Source organism: Macaca nemestrina, chromosome 17 (genome assembly GCF_043159975.1).
Source record: "Macaca nemestrina isolate mMacNem1 chromosome 17, mMacNem.hap1, whole genome shotgun sequence".
In the NCBI taxonomy this organism is placed as follows: domain Eukaryota; kingdom Metazoa; phylum Chordata; class Mammalia; order Primates; family Cercopithecidae; genus Macaca; species Macaca nemestrina.
This window is the reverse complement of record NC_092141.1, coordinates 67,869,230-67,890,525: the sequence shown is the minus strand read 5'-3', so window position 1 is coordinate 67,890,525 and position 21,296 is coordinate 67,869,230. Positions and strand designations below refer to the sequence as shown.

General features: G+C 48.0%; 1 long non-coding RNA gene and 1 pseudogene across 1 annotated transcript; one reads left to right on the top strand and one right to left on the bottom strand.

Moving 5' to 3' along the window:
* Positions 1-12,886: 12,886 nt before the first annotated feature.
* Positions 12,887-14,179, top strand: LOC105469115 (SHC-transforming protein 1 pseudogene; annotated as a pseudogene).
* Positions 14,180-19,709: 5,530 nt separating this feature from the next.
* LOC105469121 (uncharacterized) lies at positions 19,710-21,231 on the bottom strand. Its single transcript, XR_979827.3, has 2 exons — positions 20,591-21,231; positions 19,710-19,931 (listed from the first exon to the last, which is right to left on the bottom strand). It is a non-coding gene; the product is annotated as an uncharacterized lncRNA (long non-coding RNA).
* Positions 21,232-21,296: the final 65 nt, after the last annotated feature.

Sequence of the window (21,296 nt, the reverse complement as noted above, 5' to 3'; positions counted from 1 at the left end):
ATCTTGGCTCACTGCAAGCTCCGCCTCCCGGGTTCACACCATTCTCCTTCCTCAGCCTCCCGAGTAGCTGGGACTACAGGTGCCTGCCACCACGCCCAGCTAATTTTTTATATTTTTAGTAGAGACGGGGGTTTCACCGTGTTAGCCAGGATGGTCTCAATCTCCTGACCTCGTGATCCGCCTGCCTCAGCCTCCCAAAGTGCTGGGATTACAGGCGTGAGCCACCACGCCCAGACTTCTTTTTTTTTTTTTTTTTTTTTTTTTGAGACGGAGTCTCGCTCTGTCGCCCAGGCTGGAGTGCAGTGGCCGGATCTCAGCTCACTGCAAGCTCCACCTCCCGGGTTTACGCCATTCTCCTGCCTCAGCCTCCCGAGTAGCTGGGACTACAGGCGCCCGCCACCTCGCCCGGCTAAGTTTTCGTATTTTTTAGTAGAGATGGGGTTTCACCGTGTCAGCCAGGATGGTCTCGATCTCCTGACCTCGTGATCCGCCCATCTCGGCCTCCCAAAGTGCTGGGATTACAGGCTTGAGCCACCGCGCCCGGCCTTCTTTTTTTTTTTTTTTTTGAGACAGAGTCTTGCTCTGTCACCCAGGCTGGAGTTCAGTGGCACGATCTTGGCTCACTGCAATCTCTGCCTCCTGGGTTTAAGTGATTCTCCTGCCTCAGCCTCCTGAGAAGCTGGGATTACAGGCGCCCACCACCATGCCTAGCTAAATTTTGTATTTTTTAGTACAGATGGGTTTTCACCATGTTGCCTAGGCTGGCCTCGAACTCCTGACTGACCTCAAGTGATCCTCCTGCCTCGGTCTCCCAAAGTGCCTGGATTACAGGCATGAGCCACCACACCTGGCCTGCTTCTCTTTTGTCCTCATTCCCTACTCCTATATTATTCCCCCTCCACAGCAACCATTTTAACTTGCTTAATTTGTTTCTTTTTATACGAATGGGTTCTTGAAAACATGCATCATTGTTGTTTTTTAAAATTTTATTACGAAAATTTTTATACACAAAAGTAGAGAATGAATCCCAGTATACTCATCTGTCAAATTCAGAAATTATCATCTGGGTGTGGTGGCTAATGTCTGTAATCCCAGCACCGTGGGAGGCTGAGGAGGCAGGATTGCTTGAGCCCAGGAGTTCAAGGCTGCAGTGAGCTAAGATCATGCCACTGCATGCCAGCCTGGACAACAGAGCCAAACTTATTCTCTTAAAAAAATAATAAAATAGGTCGGGCACAATGGCTCACACTGTAATCCCAGCACTTTGGGAGGCTGAGGCAGGAGGATCACTTGAGGTTAGGAATTCAAGACCAGCCTGGCCAAAATGGCAAAACCCCGTCTCTACTAAAAAATACAAAAATTAGGCTTGGCGCGGTGGCTCACGCCTGTAATCCCAGCACTTTGGGAGGCCGAGGCAGGCGGATCACGAGGTCAAGAGATCGAGACCATCTGGCCAGCATGGTGAAACCCCGTCCCTACTAAAAATACAAAAATTAGCTCAGGTGGTGGTGCATGCCTGTAGTTCCAGCTACTCAGGAGGCTGAGGCAGGAGAATCACTTGAACCCAGAAGGCAGAGGTTGCAGTGAGCCGAGATTGCGCCACTGCACTCTAGCCTGGAGACAGAGCAAGACATCGTCTCAAAAAAAAAAAAAAAAAAAAATTAGTTGGGCATGGTTGCATGTGCCTGTAATCCCAGCTACTCAGGAGGCTGAGACAGGAGAATCGCTTGAACCCAGGAGGCAGAGGTTGCAGTGAACCTGGATGGCATCACTGCACTCCATCCTGGGTGACAGAGCAAGATTCTGTCAAAATAATAATAATAATGATGATGATGATAAAATACAAACAAAAATTATCAAAATTTTGCCTTGAAATCTTGCTTAAATATTTGCCTAAAATACATTTGCTCTATCTTCCTCTTTTTTCCCTTTGCCAAAATACTTTAAATCCCAGACTTCATGCCATCTCACCCCTATATTCTTTAGCTATGCATGCCCCCATCATTGAACCTAACCACAATGCTATCACACCCAACAAAATTAGCAGTAATACCTTCATATCATCTCATATCTAATCCGTAACCAACATTTTTAAATTGTCTCAAAATGTACCTTTACACTTGGTTTGTCTTATGTGTATTTCTATATGTAATCACCATTAGATTCTAAATCTTGATCTGCTGTTTCCTCTTTTGTTTTTTCTTCATTTCTTTTTTTTTTTTTTTTTCTTTTGAGACAGGATCTCACTCTCACCCTGGCTGGAGTACAGTGGCACAATCACAGCTCATTACAGCCCCCACCTCCCAAGCTCAAGGGATCCTCCCACCTCAGCCTCCCAGGAAGATGGGACCACAGGCACTTGCCACCATGCCCAACTAAATTTGTTTTGTAGAGACAGGGTCTTGCCACGTTGCCCAGGCTGGTCTCCAACTCCTTGGCTCAAGCGATCCTCCCACCTCGGCCTCCCAAAGTGTTGGAATTACAGACTTGAGCCACCACGCCTGGCCTTTCTTTTCTTACAAAGCCACCAATTCCCCTCCCATGATAACTCACTAATCCATTAACCCATTAATTCATTAATCCATGAATGGATTAGTCCATTCATGAAGGCTCTGCCTTCATGACCCAATCATCTCTTAGAGTCTTACCTCTTGGCCGGTGCAGTGGTTTACACCTGTAATCCAGCACTTTGGGCGGCCGAGGTGGGCAAATCACCTGAGGTCGGGAGTTCAAGACCAGCCTGACCAACATGGAGAAACCCTGTCTCTACTAAAAATACAAAATTAGCTGGGCATGGTGGCGCATGCCTGTAATCCCAGTTATTCGGGAGGCTGAGGCAGGAGAATCGCTTGAACCAGGGAGGTGGAGGTTGCAGTGAGCCGAGATTGCACCATTGCACTCCAGCCTGGGCAACAAGAGCAAAACTCCCTCCCTCACCAAAAAAAAAAAAAAAAAAGCACTACCTCTCTCGGGGTGCGGTGGCTCACACCTGTAATCCCAGCACTTTGGGAGGCCAAGATGGGCAGATCACAAGGTCAGGAACTCGAGACCAGCCTGGCCAATATGGTGAAACCCCGTCTCTACTAAAAATACAAAAATTAGCTGGGTGTGGTGGCGGTCGCCTGTAATCCCAGTTACTCAGGAGGCTGAGTACGGAGAATCTATTCAGGAGGCTGAAGCAGGAGAATCGCTTGAACTTGGGAGGCACAGATTGCAGTGAGCCAAGATCACACCACTGCACTCCAGCTTGGGCTACAAGAGCAAAACTCCGTCTAAAAAAAAAAAGATCTCATATATAGGGTCCTGTCTCTGTCTTCTCCGTTGTGTTTCTTCAGACTATTTCACGGCTCTTTTTTATTACCGAAGTTTTAGAGAAGGCCTTAATATCTGGTAGACCAAGTCCTCCTTGTATTAAGATAGGGTAGATCATCTTGTGGTGATAACCCCAAATCTCAGTGGCTTAATCCATGAATGTTTATCTCCCACTTACCAAGATCCACTGCATTTGTCCATGGCAGCTTCCTTCATAATGGGGCCCATGGATCCAAGCTGATTATATCTGTGGTGAAACTGAAATATATGACTTCCAGGTCACTTTGGCAGAAGAAGAAAGGGCTGGAGGATGCACACAAGCTCTTAAATGCCTGAGCTGGGCAATGATGAAGTCACTGTGCTTACAGCCCTTTGACCAGAACTAGTCATGTGGCCCTGCCTAACTTCAAAGAGGCCCCAAAAAGGGGACGAGCCCAGCGATATTCAAAGCAGACTAAAATGTTTCCAACCAAACGCCTCTTCATTCTTTCTCATAAGGATAATTTAGCTACAATGAGGGCCTTTATTCTTACTCTTATTGTAGTCTTCCAAAACATTCCATTGGAAATCTGATTGAGATCGCTTCAATGTTTTTAATGTTGTTGGCATATCTTTTTTTAAAAAAAAATTTTGAAACGGAGTTTCGCTCTGTTGCCCAGGCTGGAGTGCAGTGGTGCGATCTCAGCTCACTGCAACCTCCACCTCCCGGGTTCAAGCAGTTCTCATGCCTCAGCCTCCCAAGTAGCTGTGAACCTGGCTAATCTTTGTATTTTTTTAGGAGAGACAGGTTTTCACCATGTTGGCCAGGCTGGTCATGAACGCCTGACCTCAAGGGATCCGCCCACCTTGGCCTCCCAAAGTGCTGGGATTACAGGCACAAGCCACCCTGCCTGGTCTTATTTTAATGAGAAAGACCATCTACCCTAACAAGTCCAAAGGCTGAGGCTGGAATGCTACCCCTTCCTTTATCCTTTATGTCCTCGAAGGCTCCCACTACTGGGCTTCCAAGCCCTAGGTTTATATTTATTTCTTTTTATTTTTATTTTTTTTGAAAGGATCTCACTCTGTCGCTCTCTTGCCCAGGCCAGAATGCAATGGTGTGATCTTGGCTCACTGCAACCTCCACCTCCCAGGCTAAAGGGATCCTCCCACTTCAGCCTCCCTAGTAACTGGGACTATAGGCACACACCACCACACCTGGTTAAGTTTTGTTTGGTTGGTTGGTTGGTTGGTTGTTTGAGACGGAGTCTTGCTCTGCCGCCCAGGCTGGAGTGTAGTGGCCGGATCTCAGCTCACTGCAAGCTCCATCTCCTGGGTTGACGCCATTCTCCTGCCTCAGCCTCCCGAGTAGCTGGGACTACAGGCGCCCACCACCACGCCCGGCTAGTTTTTTGTATTTTTTTTAGTAGAGATGGGGTTTCACCGTTTTAGACAGGATAGTCTCGATCTCCTGACCTCGTGATCCGCCTGTCTTGGCCTCCCAAAGTGCTGGGGTTACAGGCCACCACGCCCGGCCTAAGTTTTGTATTTTTTATAGAGATGGAGTCTCGCCATGTTGCCCAGGCTGATCTCAAACTCCTGAGCTCAAGCGATCCTCCCACCTCAGCCTCCCAAAGTTCTGGAACTACAGGAGTGAGCCACCATGCAGGCCTATATTTATTCTTACAGTTGTGCAGCACTCTCCATTTTGATTTTTGTTGCTTATGCATGTCCCAATTGAGTGGAAGATCCCAGAAGCAGGGACTTTAGGTTGAGCATTTCTTTCCTCCTCCCACCTACACCCCAACCCCTGTTCCTAGCACAGTTTATGGGAAGACTGCACCCTAAGTCCAGTGTTGAGGCCAGGGTGGGGTTGAAAACTTGGGAGAGGTCTTGAAGGCTAAGAACCAGGGATAGGAACTCCACTCCTCTTTATTGGAGAGAGGCAGAGCCTGGAACTTGGAAACTCTCTCTGGTGCCCTGTGGCCATGCAGGGCATCACATCACATGGTCAGGGGGCTGAGCTTGCTGATATGCTAATTCAGGTTTCTCTTCTTCTTATAAAGCTACCAGTTCCCCTCTAATTCATTCATTAATTATGAATGAATTAGTTCATTCATGAGGGCAGCCCTCAAGATCCCTATCATCTCTTACTCTGTCACCCAGGCTGGAGTGCAGTGGTGCTGTTTTGGCTCACTGCAACCTCCGCCTCCCAGGTTCAAGCAATTCTCCTGCCTCAGCCTCCTGAGTAGCTGGGACTACAGGCGCCCGCCACCACGCCCAGCTAAATTTTGTATTTTTAGTAGAGATGGGGTTTCACCGTATTGGCCAGGCTGGTCTTGAACTCCTGACCTTATGATCCGCCCACCTTGGCCTGCCAAAGTGCTGGGATTACAGACGTGAGCCACCGCACCTGGCTCCCATCATCTAAAGGTCTGATCTTTCTCATTTTTTGTTTTTTGTTTTTTGTTTTTTTGACGGAGTTTGGCTCTTGTCGACCAGGCTGGAGTGCAACAGCATGGTGGCATGGTCTCAGATCACCACAACCTCCGCCTCCTGGGTTCAAACGATTCTCTTGCCTCAGCCTCCCAAGAAACTGAAAATACAGGCACCCGCCACCATGCTGTACTAATTCTTGTATTTTTAGTAGAGATAGGGTTTCACCATGTTGGCCAGGCTGGCAAACTCCTGACCTCAGGTGATCTGCCCGCCTGGACCTCCCAAAGTGCTGGGATTACAGGCATGAGCCACCGCGCCTGGCCAGCCTCACCTGTCTCTTCTGCTCTCAATCTTCTAGGCCCCTTCCCTCTTTGGGCCCTATCAAGTTGTTGAGAGTTGTTGGGTAGGGGATGGTGTCACTCCCAGCTGGGTAATAAACCCTTTTCTCTTCTGATCACTGCTAACAAGGTGTGTCATATTGGGGAGCTTTGTTTCTGTCTCTTTGTAAATGGGGGGTCTGGGTTCTCAGTTTTGCTGATCAAATGGAACCGTTCTAGGGCTGTGTGACAGGATGTGACCCAGGGTTGACAGGCTGCAGGATATGAGCTGCGGAAATTGAGAGGGCAGAGAGCAGAATGGGCTGAAGAAGTAGCTTTTAGTATTTATTGAGCACATACTATGTGCTAGGCACAGTGCCAGGTGCTTTCCGTGTTCTTACTCTTTTCCTTCTCACAATAACCCTGTGAGGTCAGTTCTAGCCCCATTTTAGTGATAAAGAAACTGAAGCACAGAGAAGATAAGGAACTCACCATAGGTCATATGGCTTCTAAGAGGCAGGGTGGGATTCAGACGCACGGCTGTTTGACCAAGAGCCTGGTGTCCTTCTACACCTCTATGCCATCAAGCTCATGGAGTCCAGAGACAGAAGGCTTCTGGAGAAGAGGAACTAGACTTTGGACACTGGATAGAACTCAAGTTGGGGGCATGCACAGTGGTTCACACCTGTAATCCCAGCACTTTGGGAGGCTGAGGTGGGCGGATCACCTGAGGTCAGGAGTTCGAGACCAGCCTGACCAACATGGCAAAACCCTGTCTCTACTAAAAATACAAAAATAGCTGGGTGTGGGGGCATGCACCTGTAATCCCAGCTACTTGGGAGGCTGAGGCAGGACAATCGCTTGAACCTGGGAGGTGGAGGTTGCAGTGAGTGGAGATGAGATCATGCCACTGCACTCCAGCCTGGGTGACAAGAGCAAAACTCCGTCTCAAAAAAAAAGAAAAGGGAATTCAAGTTGGTCTCTAAGGTCAGGGATAATGGAGGGTGGGGCACCTCCCAGGTAGGTAGGGGAGTGGTTTGACCAAGGGCAGGGAGGTAGGAATGGTGTGTGGACAGCACAGGGAAGGCTTGACTGCAGAGGTAGGTCCTTCCAGAACAGGTTCATATAAGATGGGGAAAGCAAGGTCAGGTTTGAAGAATCCTAACTGCCAAGAAGGGTTTGGGCTTGATTCAGGAGGCACTAGGGAGTCTTGCGGGTTCTTGGGCTGGGAAGTGACATGATTAAAGTGATTTGCCTGGAAGTGAATTCATACAGGAGGAATTCGCTGCAAGGAGGCAAATTGGGAATCTGTGCATGTCAGTGAGTCAGCAGCAGAGGCAGGTGGACACAGCCCATGCTGTCATAGGGCCTGCAGTCAGTATGGGAGCCTGACATTCAGCAAGAGTGAGCACTGGCTAGCCATGGTGCTCACGCCTGTAAACTCAGCACCTTGGGAGGGGCTGAGGTGGGCAGATGCCTTGAGCCCAGGAGTTTGAGACCGGCCTGGGCAACATGACAAAACCCTGTCTCAAAAAAAAAAAAAAAAAAAAAACATAGCCGGGCTTGGTGGCACGCGCCTATAGTCAGTATTCGAGAGGCTGCGGTGGGAGGATCACTTGAGTCCAGGAGGTCAAGGCTACAGTGAGCCGTGATCGCACCGCTGCACCCTATCCTGGGTGACAGAGTGAGACCTTGTCTCAAAAACAAAACAAAAGAAAACACTAGTATTGTGCAGGGAGTGGCAGCAGCAGAGGGAGCTGGAGTTAGGCAGGGCTTCTTAGAGGCAGAGACATTTGATCTGACTCCCGAAGGACAAGCAGTAACTGTCCCAGTGATGAGAGAGGTGGAATATCTTGAAGGAATAGAGTCTAGGAAATGGAATATATGTGAGAAGTAGCCTGAAGAGAAATGGGTGAAATTTGCTCAGCAAAGTGCAGTGACATCATGGAAAGTCTACTGGGTTGGCAGACCACATGGTGACCTCAGAAGGTTATTTCTTCCCCATGTACCTGGGCCCAAAGCCAGCTGACAGGAGGTGAGGAAGGAAGGGCCGGGTGAGGAAGCAGAAGCAGGAGGTGTGGGTTGTGGTCTGAGGGTCCAGCAGGAGTGCTCAGCTGACTTTTTCCCAAGATGGACCAGAAAATGCTTTGCAGGCTGGGGGGACACATTCACACTCGCACACATCAAATCGTCTCTCTCTTTCCTTTAAAACATATCTTTGTATTTTCAGATTTCAAAAATAATACATGTATAACATACCTACAGAATGATCTAATATAGAGAATAAAAATCTCTAGTAATTTGGCCAAGTGTGGTGGTTCATGCCTGTAATCCCAGTACTTTGGGAGGCCAAGGCAGGAAGATCACTTGAGGTCAGGAGTTCAAGACCAGCCTGGGCAACATGGTGAGACTTTGTGTCTACTAAAAATTTAAAAATTAGCCAGGTGTAGTGGTGCTCACCTGTAGTCCCAGCTACTCAAGAGGCTAAGGTGGGAGGATCACTTGAGCCCAGGACTCTGAGGCTGCAGTGAGCTATGATGGCACCGCTGCCCTCCAGCAGAGTAAGGCAGAGTGGGAGGCTGTCTCTAAAAAAACAAACAAACAAAAACCTCCAGTAACCACTGTTAATAATTTAGAGTATATTCCTCCAGATTTATTATATGTGAACACTAATTTACATACATATTTTTCTTTCTTTTTTTTTTTTTTTTTTCGAGACAGGGTCTCGCTCTGTCTCCCAGGCTGGAGTGCAGTGGCACGATCTGGGCTCACTGCAACCTCCACCTCCTGGGCTCAAGTGATTTTCCCACCTCAGCCTCTCTAGTAGCTGGGACTACAAATGTGTTCTACCACACCCAGCTAATTTTTTTTATTTTTGGTAGAGGTGGGGTTTCATCATGTTGCCCAAGCTGGTCTTGAACTCTTGAACTCAAGTGATTTCACCCACCTCAGGCTCCCAAAGTGCTGGGATTAACAGGTGTGAGCCACCGTGCCCAGCCTACCTTACATATATTTTTAAATAGAGCATGTCTGTATGCGTGTGTGTATTTTTTTTTTTCTTTAATTTTAGAGTGTCCCACTCTGTCACCTAGGCTGGAGTACAGTGGCTCAATCACGGCTCACTGCAGCCTCAACCTCCCAGGCTGAAGTAATCCTCCTACCTCAGTCTCTGGAGTAGCAAGGACAATAGGCACCCATCACCACACCCAGTCAATTAAAAAATAAAATTTGGTAGATACAAGGTCTTCCTATGTTGCGTAGACTGGTCTCAAACTCCTGGGCCCAAGCGATCCCCTCGAACTCCCAAAGTGCTGGAATTATAGGCATGAGTCATTCCACCTGGCCCTTATATAATTTTTTTAAACAAAACTTCAAAATACATGAAGTTAAAACTGATGGAACTGAAAGGAGAAATAGATAACTCTACCATTATGGCAGGAAGCTACCACTACTCTCTCAGTAATCGATAGAACTAGTACACAGAAAAGCACGAAGGATATAGAACACCTAAATAGCACTAGCAACCAACTTGACCTAATTTATCTTTGGGGGACACTCCACCCAACTACAGCAGAATACATATTCTTTTCAAATGCCCATGGATCATTCACCTTAAAATAGACAACATTCTGGGCCACAAACATAAACCTTAACAAATTTAAAAGAATGGAAATCACAGAAAACATAGCCTATGTTCATAACATTATTAAATTATAAATCAATAACAGAAAGCCATCTAGCAAATCCCTAAATATTTGTTTTTATTTGTTTGTTTTGAGATGGAGCCTCTCTCTGTCGCCCAGGCTGGAGTGCAGTGGTGCGACCTCAGCTCACTGCAAGCTCCACCTTCCGGGTTTAGCAATTCCCCTGCCTCAGTCTTCCGAGTAACTGGGATTACAGGTGTGTGTCACTATGACCAGCTAATTTTTGTATTTTTAATAGAGATGATGGGGTTTCACCATGTTGGCCAGGCTGCTCTCAAACTCCTGACCTCAAATGAAATGCCCACCTAGCAAAGTGCTAGGATTACAGGCATGGGCCACAGCGCCAGGCCACAAATCCCTAAGTATTTGGAAAGTAAAAAAATGCACTTCTAAATAACCCATAGACCAAAGCTAAAGTCATAAGTGAAACTGGCAAATATTTTGAACTAAAGGAAGATGAAAACATATCAAAATCTGTGAGATGCAATGAAGTAGTGCTTAGAGGGAAAAGGAGCCTTAAATACCTAGATTGGAAAATAAGAGGCCAGGTGAGGTGGCTCACGCCTGTAATCTCAGCACTTTGGGTGGCTAAGGCAGATAGATCATTTGAGGTCAACAGAGTGAGACTCCATCTCAAAAAAAAAAAAGAAAGAAAGAAAAAGAAAATAAGAAAGATCTCAAATCAATAACCTAAACTCCTGCTATAAGAAACTAGACAAAAATGAGCAAATTAAACCCAAAGCAGACAAAAGGAAGGAAATAATAAAGACAGAATAGAAAACAATGAAATTGGCCAGGCTCAGTGGCTCAGGTCTGTAATCCTAGCACTTTGGGAGGCCAAGGCAGGTGGGTCACTTGAGGTTGGGAGTTCGAGACCAGCCCGGCCAACATGGTAAAACCCCATCTCTAATAAAAATACAAAAATTAGCCGGGCATGGTGGTGCGTATCTGTAGTCTTGGCTACTTGGGAGGCTGAGATGGCGGAACCGCTTGAACCCGAGTGGCAGAGTTTGCAGTGAGCCGAGATAGCACCACTGCACTCCAGCCTGTGTAACTGAGTGAGTCGCAAAAAAAAAAAAAAAGTCAATGAAATTGAGAACAAACTGTAGAGGACGTTGATGAAACCAAAAGCTAGTTCTTTGGAAAAAAAATCAGTAAAATTGATAAACCTTTGGTCAGACTGACGAAGAAAAACAGAGAAGAGACACAAACTATAAATAACAGAAAAGGAAGACATCACTACAGACCCTAAAAACATTAAAAGAATAACAAAGGAGTACTACAAACATAAATACCCATACATTTGACAACTTAAATGAAATTGTAAAATTTCTGTTGGCCAGGCGCAGTGGCTCACTCCTGGAATCCCAGCACTTTGGGAGGCTGAGGCAGGCGGATCGCTTGAGGCCAGGCATTTGAGACCAGCCTGGCCAACATGGTGAGACCCTGTTTCTACTAAAAATACAAAAATTAGCCAGCCATAGTGGTGCGCCTCTGTAATCCCAGCTACTTGGGAGGCTGAGGCAGGAGAATCGCTTGAGCCTGGGAGGCGGAGGTTGCAGTAAGCTGAGATCACGCCACTACACTCCAGCCTTGGCAACAAGAGAGAAACTCTGTCTCAAAATAATAATAATAATAATAATAATAATAATAATAAATTAAATTAAAAAGTAAAATAAAATTCCTATACATCAGGATAAAAAAAAATTCCCATCATCTGTGCTGTGTGGGAATTTTTTTTTTCTTTTTTCTTTTCTTTTGAGACAGGGTCTTACTCTGTCATCCACGCTGGAGTGCAGTGGAGCAATCATGGCTCATTGCAGCCTCAACTTCCTGGGTTCCAGTGATCCTCCTGCCTCAGCCTCCTGAGTAGCTGGGATCACAGGCATGAGGGCACTATCCTCCGCTAATTTTTGTATTTTCTGTAGACACAGGGTCTTGCTATGTTGCCCAGACTGGTCTCAAACTACCAGGCTCAAGCAATCCTGCTGCCTTGGCCTCCCAAATTGCTGGGAGTATAGGCATGCGCTACCACACCCAGCCCCTATATAATTTTTTAAACAGAGTGAAAGACACAAACAGCCAAATTCACTCAAAATGAAATAGAGGATTTCGACCGGGCAAGGTGGCTCACGCCTGTAATCCCAACACTTTGGAGTTGGGATTATGAGCCCAGGGGTTCAAGATCAGCCTGGGCAACATAGCAAGACTTCCTCTTTAAAAAAAAAAAAAAAAAAAAAAACAACCAAGAAGGAAAGTTTCCAGTCTAACACGTAAAGAGCTTGGAAATCACCTCTACATTCAAACAAGTAAAAAGCTGAAAAAACTGAAAAATCAACTCTTGTTAGGTCCATCAGAGGAGTGGGGTCACACAGCAAATTGTTGTGCCCTAAATTGGTGAGCCAGTCAGATAAAATCACAATTTTTTTCTTAGGCTCTTGCCCTGTCTGGAGTACAGTGGCACAATGATAGCTCACTGTAGCCTCAAATACCCGGGCTCAAGCAATTCTTCTGTCTCAGCCTCCCTAATAGTTGGGACTACAAACACAAGCCACCACACCCAGCTAATTTTTCAATTTTTGGTAGAGATGAGGTCTCCCTGTGTTGTCCAGGCTGGTCTCAAATTCCTGGGCTCAAGCAATACTCTTGCCTCAGCCTCCCAAAGTGTCGGAATTACAGGCATGAGCCACCATGCCCAGCCTGAGAATCACAGTTTATGGGAGCAGAAATTCACAAGCAGCAACCTCCACAGGAACCAGTGCCACTGTAGGAAAACCTGAAGTGTAATTGACAAATTGCTGTAGGCTCAATGTGAGCAACTCTGAAAGTTAAAAACCCCAGGGGGCGAGGGTCAGGGGTTATTGAGGCCGGAAGTGAGTATAATAAAGTTTCTATAGGGAGGCAGGGCCAGAGGAGAAAGTTGGAGTGGTGACCTAAGCAGGCAGTGGTGTGATCTGGAACCAAATCGGCCCGCAGTGCGATGCGGAGACTCCATGAGGCCCTGGTTTGCTCTGCCTCTTGGCCCTGCTCTGCATCCACTGAGACCACTTCCTTCCCGTCCTCATTTTGCTAGCTCCAATCCACAGCTGTTGTAGCAGAGGATGCTAATGGCCCAGGCTCACTTCCACGGGCTATATGGAGGTCCTGCAATCAATGCGTGCCCTCAACTTCAACACCCAACTCAGGTCACTCAGGGAGGCAGGCCATCAGTCTGGTGTGTGATGCTGTGCATCTAAGAGGGTGCACACACTAAGAGGGCACACACACTAAGAGGGTGACAAGGAGGAGAAAGCCCTGTAGCTGCCTGCTCAGCTCTATCCTGGGAAGGAGTAACCTGAAATTTGCTGGAATGCCAATCACTCTCACGGTTTCCACCAGTAGCCTCAACTTCATGGCCGCAGACTGCCAACAGGACACAACTGAGGATGTTGCCTACGTTGCCAAAGACCCTGTGAATCAGAGAGCCTGCCACATTCTGGAGTGTCCCAAAGGCCTTCCCAGGATGTCATCAGCACCATTGACCAGGCCTTTGAGTTGTGCTTCAAACAATACCTCAGGAACCCACCCCAACGGGTCACCCCCATGACAGGATGGCTGGCTTTGATGGATCAGCTTGGGATGAGGGGGAGGAGGAAGAGCCACCTGACCATTAGCACTACAATGACGTCCCAGGGAAGGAACCTCCTCCTGGGGAGTTGGTAGACATGAGGCTTCGGGAAGGAGCCGCTTCAGAGGCTGCTTGACCCACTCCACCCAGTGTCTGGTCCCCCAGCCACTTGGGAGCTACACTGCCTGTGGGACAGCCTGCTGGGGGAGATCCAGAAGTCCACATAACAGATGCTACCTCCACCACCCTGTCCAGCAGGCAGAGAGATCTCTAGTGATCCCTCCTGTGTCAACATCCAGAACCCAGACAAGGCCCAGCAAGAAGAAGGTGGTACTGGGCCCCCCATCCTGCCATCAGTGGCAGCGCACCCTGGGACCTCTTTGACATGAAGCCCTTTAACGATGCTCTTTGGGTGCCTCCCCCTCCCCAGCAGTGTCTGTGGCTGAGCAGCTCCAAGGGGAGCCCTGGTTCCATGGGAAGCTGAGCCAGCAAGAGCCTGAGGCATTGCCACAGCTCCACGGGGACTTCCTGGTGCAGGAGAGCACGACCAAGGCCAGTATGTGCTTACTGGCTTGCAGAGTGGGCAGCCCAAGCATCTGCTACTGGTGGACCCTGAAGGACTGGTTTGGACAAAGGATCACTGCTTTGAGAGTGTCAGTCCCAGCACTTTGGGAGGCCAAGGCGGGCGGATAACGAGGTCAGGAGATCGAGACCATCCTGGCTAACAATGTGGAACCCCGTCTCTACTAAAAATACAAAAAAATTAGCTGGGCATGGTGGCAGGCACCTGTAGTCCCAGCTACTCAGGAGGCTGAGGCAGGAGAATGGCGTAAATACGGGAGGCGGAGCTTGCAGTGAACCGAGATAGTGCCATTGCACTCCAGCCTGGGCAACAGAGAGAGACTCTGTCTCAAAAAAAAAAATAAATAAAAATAAATAAAAAGAGAGAGTGTCAGTCACCTCATCAGCTACCACATGGACAATCACTGGCCCATCATCTCTGCAGGCAGTGAACTGTATCTATAGCAACCTGTGGAGCCGAAACTGTGATCTGCCCCAGCACTCTCTTCCAGAAGATTCCACCCTATTCCCTAACTCTGGGGACCCCATTTGGGAGTGTTTTGTGGGTTTGGCCTTGTGTCAGAGCTGAGAGTAGTGTGGACACCGGGTTTAGTATCCAGCTAAGTGAGACAGTTTGAGTCAGAAGCCTGGGGGAGAATCCTGCTTCTCCCCAAACATTAATCACAGAAGTATTAATGGACAGAGTGGCCCCTTACCTAGGCCTTTCCTGTGCCAATCTGATGCCCCTTCCCCATGCCAACCTGATGCCCCTTCCCCAAGAAGGTGAGTGCTTGTCATGGAAAATGTCCTGTGGTGATAGGCCCAGTGGAGCAGTCACCCTTCTGGGCAAGGGGGAACAAATCACACCCCTGAGCTCTGTGTTGTACCCCCTCCACAACCCCCACCCCATGTTTAAACTTTGTGCCTTTGACCATCTCCTAGGTCTGAAGACATTTTATGCAAACAGTTCATGCCAGATGTGGTGGCTCACGCTGTAATCTCAGCACTTTGGGAGGCCAAGGCGGGTGGATCACTTCAGGTCAGGAGTTCAAGACCAGTCTGGCCAACATGGTGAAACCCCGCCTCTACTAAAAATACAAAATTAGCTGGATGTGGTGGTGTGCACCTATAATCCTAGTTATTAAGGAGGCTGAGGCAGGAGAATCCCTTGAACCCGAGAGGTGGAGGGTGCAGTGAGCCAATATTGTACCATTGCACTCCCGCCTGGGCGACAGAGCAAGATTCCATCTCAAAAAAAAAAAGAGTTCATGGGTCCCTGAGTTCTATGACAGGGATGCTGACACCTTCTTGGCCTCTGGGACCCTGTTTTCTCCTTGCTCAGCACCCTCTCTGGTTTGGGTTGGGAGAACAGAGGCAGGAGTGGCAGCTATCCCCTCTCCCTGGGGATATGCAACCCTTAAAGATTGCCCCAGAGCCCCGCTCCCAGCCAGGGGGAAGATGGATCCCTCCCTTGCTCAGTGCCTCCTGGCCGGGGCCCCTCAATCCAAGGAGTCTGTATACACATTTCATAAACCCCACCCTCCCATGATGCATGCCTATTGTACTCTACAGACAAAATGTAGCCCTTCCTCCTGGAGCCTCTGCCCTGCCTCCCTTTCTGAGAAAGGAGGGGTGGGGTGACTGAATTTGGGCTTCCTGTGCAGTAAACTCTCCCAGGTGGGTTTTGTGGAGGCGGGAAAAAGGGCATTGAGACTCTAAAGCAGTAGACCATGCCTGAATACCATCTGCAAGAACTGCATTCTTTTAAAATTCTATATGCATACATTTTAGGGATATGGACTTACTTTCCTAATTTTGTTTTCCATGGCTTATTCTTGAGCACAAAATGATAATCAATTATTACATTTATACATCACCTTTTTGAATTTTCCAAGACCTTTTACAGCTCTCAGCATTTTCGTTGCCCAGGCCTGTGAGGTAACAGGGATCAGCAGCATTATTATTTATATCAGAGACCTGAGGCAGATGAAATTGATTTCCAGCTAGGACTAGAAAAACTTGGGCCTCTTACAACGAGGCTGGGAGGCAGAAGTTTGCGGGAATGCATGTTCGTTTCACAGAGGGGAAATGCAAAACCTGCAGTTCCTGAGTACCTTCTACAGGTCCAGCCCTGCCTAGGCCTGGAATGGCCACACAACAGCAAGCCGGGCTTTCTCTTTAGCCCTTGTGGATAAAGGCCTCCTTTTATTGTTGTTGGGATGTTTCCATGGGTCTCACCTGTACCAAAGGGAAAACTCTTCATTAAAGTCCATATTTCTTCTAAAAATTAAAAATTAAAAAATAAAAAATAAAAATTGCAGGTGGAGTAGGTCAGAGGCGGCCCTACATTTTTGTGAGTTTTACCTCCAAGAGCTCTACTCAGTTACCCTTTCCTTCATATCCTGCCATCCCCTCACACCATGTACCCCAAATCACCACACTCTATTCTTTTTTTTTTTTTTTTTTTTTGAGACAGAGTCTTGCTGTGTCGCCCAGGCTAGAGTACAGTGGTGGGATCTCAACTCACTGCAACCTCCGCCTCCCGGGTTCAAGTGATTCTCTTGCCTCAGCCTGCCGAGTAGCTGGGATTACAGGTGCTTGCCACCACGCCAGGCTAATTTTTGTATTTTTAGTACAGATAGGGTTTCACCCTGTTGGCCAGGCTGATCTCGAACTCCTGACCTCTGGTGATCCACCCGCCTCAGTCTCTCAAAGTGCTGGGATTACAGGCGTGAACCACTGCACCCGGCCTAGAAAATGTTCTATATCTCTACTATCCAGTAAGGTAGCCACTAGACACATACAGCCATGGAGCACTTGATATATGGCAAATGTGACTGAGGAACTGAATTTTCCATTTTATTTAATTTTAATTAATTTGAACTTATGGTCGGGTGCGGTGGCTCACGCCTGTAATCCTAGCAGTTTGGGAGGTGGAGGCAGGCGGATTGCCCGAGCTCAGGAGTTCAAGACCAGCCTGGGTAACATGATGAAATCCAGTCTCTACTAAAAATACAAAACATTGGCCAGGCATGGTGGTGCAGGTCTGTAGTCCCAGCTACTTGGGAGGCTGAGGCATGAGAATGGCTTGAGCCTGGGAGGTGGAGGTTACAGTGAGCCGAGATCACACCACTGTACTACAGCCTGGGTGACAGAGCAAGACTCTGTCTCAAGAAAAAAACAAGTCCGGGCACAGTGGCTCACGCCTATAATCCCAGCACTTTGGGAGGCTGAGGCGGGCAGATCACCTGAGGTCGGGAGTTCAAGACCAGCCTGACCAACATGGAGAGACCCCGTCTCTACTGAAAATACAAAATTAGCCAAGTGTGGTGGCTCATGCCTGTAATCCCAGCTACTTGGGAGGCTGAGGCAGGAGAATCGCTTGAACCCAGGAGGCAGAGGTTGCAGTGAGCCAAGATCATGCCATTGCACTCTAGCCTGGACAACAAGAGCAAAACTTTGTCTCAAAAAAAAACAAAAACAAAAACCAGGAGTTCAAGAGTTCAAGACCAGTCAGGGCAACATAGCAAGACTTCATCTTTAAAATAAATAAATAAATGTAGAATGGATAAATTGTGGTATATTTATACAATGGAAATACTACAAAAACAGGCAAAACTGATCTATGGTGATAATGGTGATAGAGCTCAGAACAGTGATCACATTTGGAGGGGAATACTGACTGAGTAAACTTGCTAAATGCACTAGGCGCGGTGGCTCATGCCTATAATCCCAGCACTTTGGGAGGCCGAGGTGGGCGGATCACGAGGTCAGGAGATCAAGACCATCCTGGCTATAACATGGTGAAACCCCATCTCTACTAAAAATACAAAAAAAAAAAAGAAAAAGAAAAAATTAACCGGTCGTGGTGGCGGGCGCCTGTAGTCCCAGCTACTCGGGAGGCTAAGGTAGGAGAATGGCGTGATCTCGGGAGGTGGAGCTTGCAGTGAGCTGAGATGGCACCACTGCACTCCTGCCTGAGTGACAGAGCGAGACTCCATCTCAAAAAAAAACTTGCGAAGTACTAGAAATATTTGATATTTTGACCTGGGTGCTGGTTACATGGTATGCATATATGTAATATGATACTAAATACACATACCTAAAAGTTCATCAAGCTGTATACTTAGGCTGGTTTGGGTGGCTCCTGCCTATAATCCCAGCACTTTAGGAGGCTGATACAGGCAGATCACCTGAGGTGAGGGGTTCGAAATCAGTCTGGCCAACATGACGAAACCCGATCTTTACTAAAAATACAAAAATTAGCCGGGCATTGTGGTGGTCGCCTGTAATCCCAGCTACTCAGGAGGCTGAGACAGGAGAATCGCCTGAACCTGGGAGGCAGAGGTTGCAGTGATCTGAGATCGTGCCACTGCACTCCAGCCTGGGTAACAGAGTGAGACTCAATCTAAAAAAAATAACTAAAAATAGAATAAAATAAATAAAAATACAAAAAAAATTAGCTGGGTGTGGTGGTGCATGCCTCTAATCCCAGCTACTCAGGAGGCTGAGGCAGAATTGCTGGAACCAGGGAGGTAGAGGTTGCAGTGAGCCAAGATCGTGCCATTGCACTCCAGTCTGGGTGACAAGAGCAAAGCTCAATCTCAAAAAAGAAAAAAAAAAAAGTTGTATACTTAAAGTGTGTGTACTTTACTATCTCTAATTTACACAGCAATAAAAAAAATAACAAGGGGGCCGGGCACGGTGGCTCACGCCTGTAATCCTAGCACTTTGGGAGGCCGAGGCGGGCAGATCACGAGGTCAGGAGATCGAGATCATCCTGGCTAACACAGTGAAACCCTGTCTCTACTAAAAATACAAAAAATTAGCCGGGTGTGGTGGTGGGCGCCTGTAGTCCCAGCTACTTGGGAGGCTGAGGCAGGAGAATGGCGTGAACCCAGGAGGCGGACCTTGTAGTGAGCCAAGATTGCACCACTGCACTCCAGCCTGGGCGACAGAACGAGACTCAAAAAACAAAAAGGGACAGGCCGGGCACAGTCTTCTGCAATCCCAGCACATTGGGAGGCCGAGGCGGGCAGATCCCCTGAGGTCGGGAGTTCAAGACCAGCCTGACCAACATGGAGAAACCCCATCTCTACTAAAACTACAAAATTAGCCAGGTGTGGTGGCGCATGCCTGTAATTCCAGCTACTCCGGAGGCGGAGGCAGGAGAATCGCTTGAGGCGGGGGTTGCGGTAAGTCAAATTCTGTCTCAAAAAAAAAAAAAAAGTAACAAGGGACAGTAACATTCTTGGCCCAAACACGTGTGTCTTTCTGCCATCTTAAATAAATATTTAAAAACAGAACATTTCCAATACATATTAAAATATATAAATCTGAAAATATTGGTATACCATCTAAAATTACTCCCCGTAGACCGGGAATTTAAGTACCACACTTTGGTTAACGCATTCCAGGCACTCTGGGGGTTTTATATAAGCTGGTGCTTGGATGCTGGCAACCTGGGGAAATGCTGAGGCCAAGTGGAAATTGTGTAGCTAGGATCCTGCTTTGTCACCAGCCTGGGCTAGGGTTACTGAGTGCCAGCGCTCTGCTTCAAGGCACATGCCGGAAGGCTGGAGGGTGGGGAGGGAGATGAACTAGGAAAGGGGGCAAAGAAAAAGGGACAAGGGCAGATTCCCTCATACTCTGGCCCTTAGCCCAAGTCTTGGACTCCTGACCTCACCACAGATGAAACAGATGTAAAACAAGCCAATTGGTTTCCAAGTGGGAAGGGTGCCAGCCATAGTTTTTGCTGCCCAAGGAATCAATAAATACTCATTCTTATGATTCATGTTCATCCTGTTTTATTCCAAAGCATTTTACCAAAAAGCCCCTTGGTCCAGCCAAAAAGTTCGGGGCCAGGAGCCAGGACACCTGGACTCCAGATCTGCTTGTGGAAGATTTGGAACGTTGTTGGTGGGGGGGGGTCTCAGGTTCTCTCACTGTAATGTGGCAAGTGCCATCTGTGGAGGACTTTTACATACATCATCTCATTTGACCTTCTGATTCCTGGTGAGAGAAGCAAAGTAAATAGGATTGCTATTCTAATTTTATAGATATGGAAACTGGGACCAGGGAAAGTTAATAAGACACTCAGATTCACACACTATTAAGAAGGTGGGGAAGCTGAAACTTTGGATTCCAAACCCTTTGCTCTTTCCTAGTCAAAACAAGTCAGTTCTATGCCTCACTTTTCCTTTTTTTTTTTTTTTTAACGTATTATAATGGGGTGTGTGTGTGTTTGTAGAGGCAGGGTCTTGCTATGTTGTCTAAGCTGATCTTGAACTCCTGGGCTTAATCACTTAAGACCTCCTGTCTGGGTCTCCCAAAGTGCTGGGATTACAGGTGTGAGCCAGTACGCCTAGCCCACCATGCCTCACTTTTAGTGCAGTGTGATCCTACACAAATTGCCCTGTGTATATTCCAAGGGCCAATCTGGGTTTGTAAGGCCAGAAACATGTGCAATTGCGGGGTGAGGGGTAGGTGGTCGGTGGCTCTTTTGACAAAAAAAAAAAAAAGATGAAAACAAAATTAAGTTCAGGGTCTTGGGCAGGTCCTGAAAGTTAGGGGCCTAGAAGCTGAAATTAATCTACGAGTGGTAAATCCGCCTCTCCTATATGCCAGTGCCCCCAAAAACAAACAAACAAACAAACAAAAACAGGACACACCAGATCTTGACAGGGCTTCCTCCCTGTTTGTGAAACGTGACAGAAGTGGGATCTGGAAGTCCTGGGAAAACAATCTCATTTCTCCCAGGAGACAAGAGGAATTACAGCAGCAAAGAGGCAGGCCGAGTGGAGGGGAAGGCTGCATGCCAGGGGAGAGTCGAAAGGGGCTGGGTGATCCAGCTGGCCGAGATGCGGGCAGTAGAGCCTCGGTGTGGGAGACTGGCAGCCTGAGAGCCAGGAGCAATGGCGCTGCCCCAGAAGCGGTGGCTGGAGGCTGGGCCTGCTGGAAGCAGGCTTCCTTCAGATGGTCTTCTGGCTCCCTGCGTCCTGTCCTGATAACCTTTCCTCTGAAAAGGGGAGGCAAAGACAGACAACCACAGCCATGGTAGTGGGAGGGTGGGTGGTGGACCCCGTCCAGGCCTTTCATCCCCGGCCTGCAGTTTAGTGAACCGGGAGACGTCTCGTCGGAGGCTGCTCCGCTGCCGCCCGGAGCAGCGAGAACCGGGTGCTGGGCTCCCCTCGCGGCTGCCCGCCGCCGCCGGGGGGCAGCGCCTGCGGCCTGCTTTCCCAGGGCCGGCCGAGGCTTTTTGACAAGCTGATTGCGTGGCGGGGATTGGCTGGTCCGGGCGTGACGCCGGTAACAACAAAGGTGGAGTTGGAAGAAATTAGATTAAAGGAGAGAAAAAAAATTAAAGGGGGAGCTGGC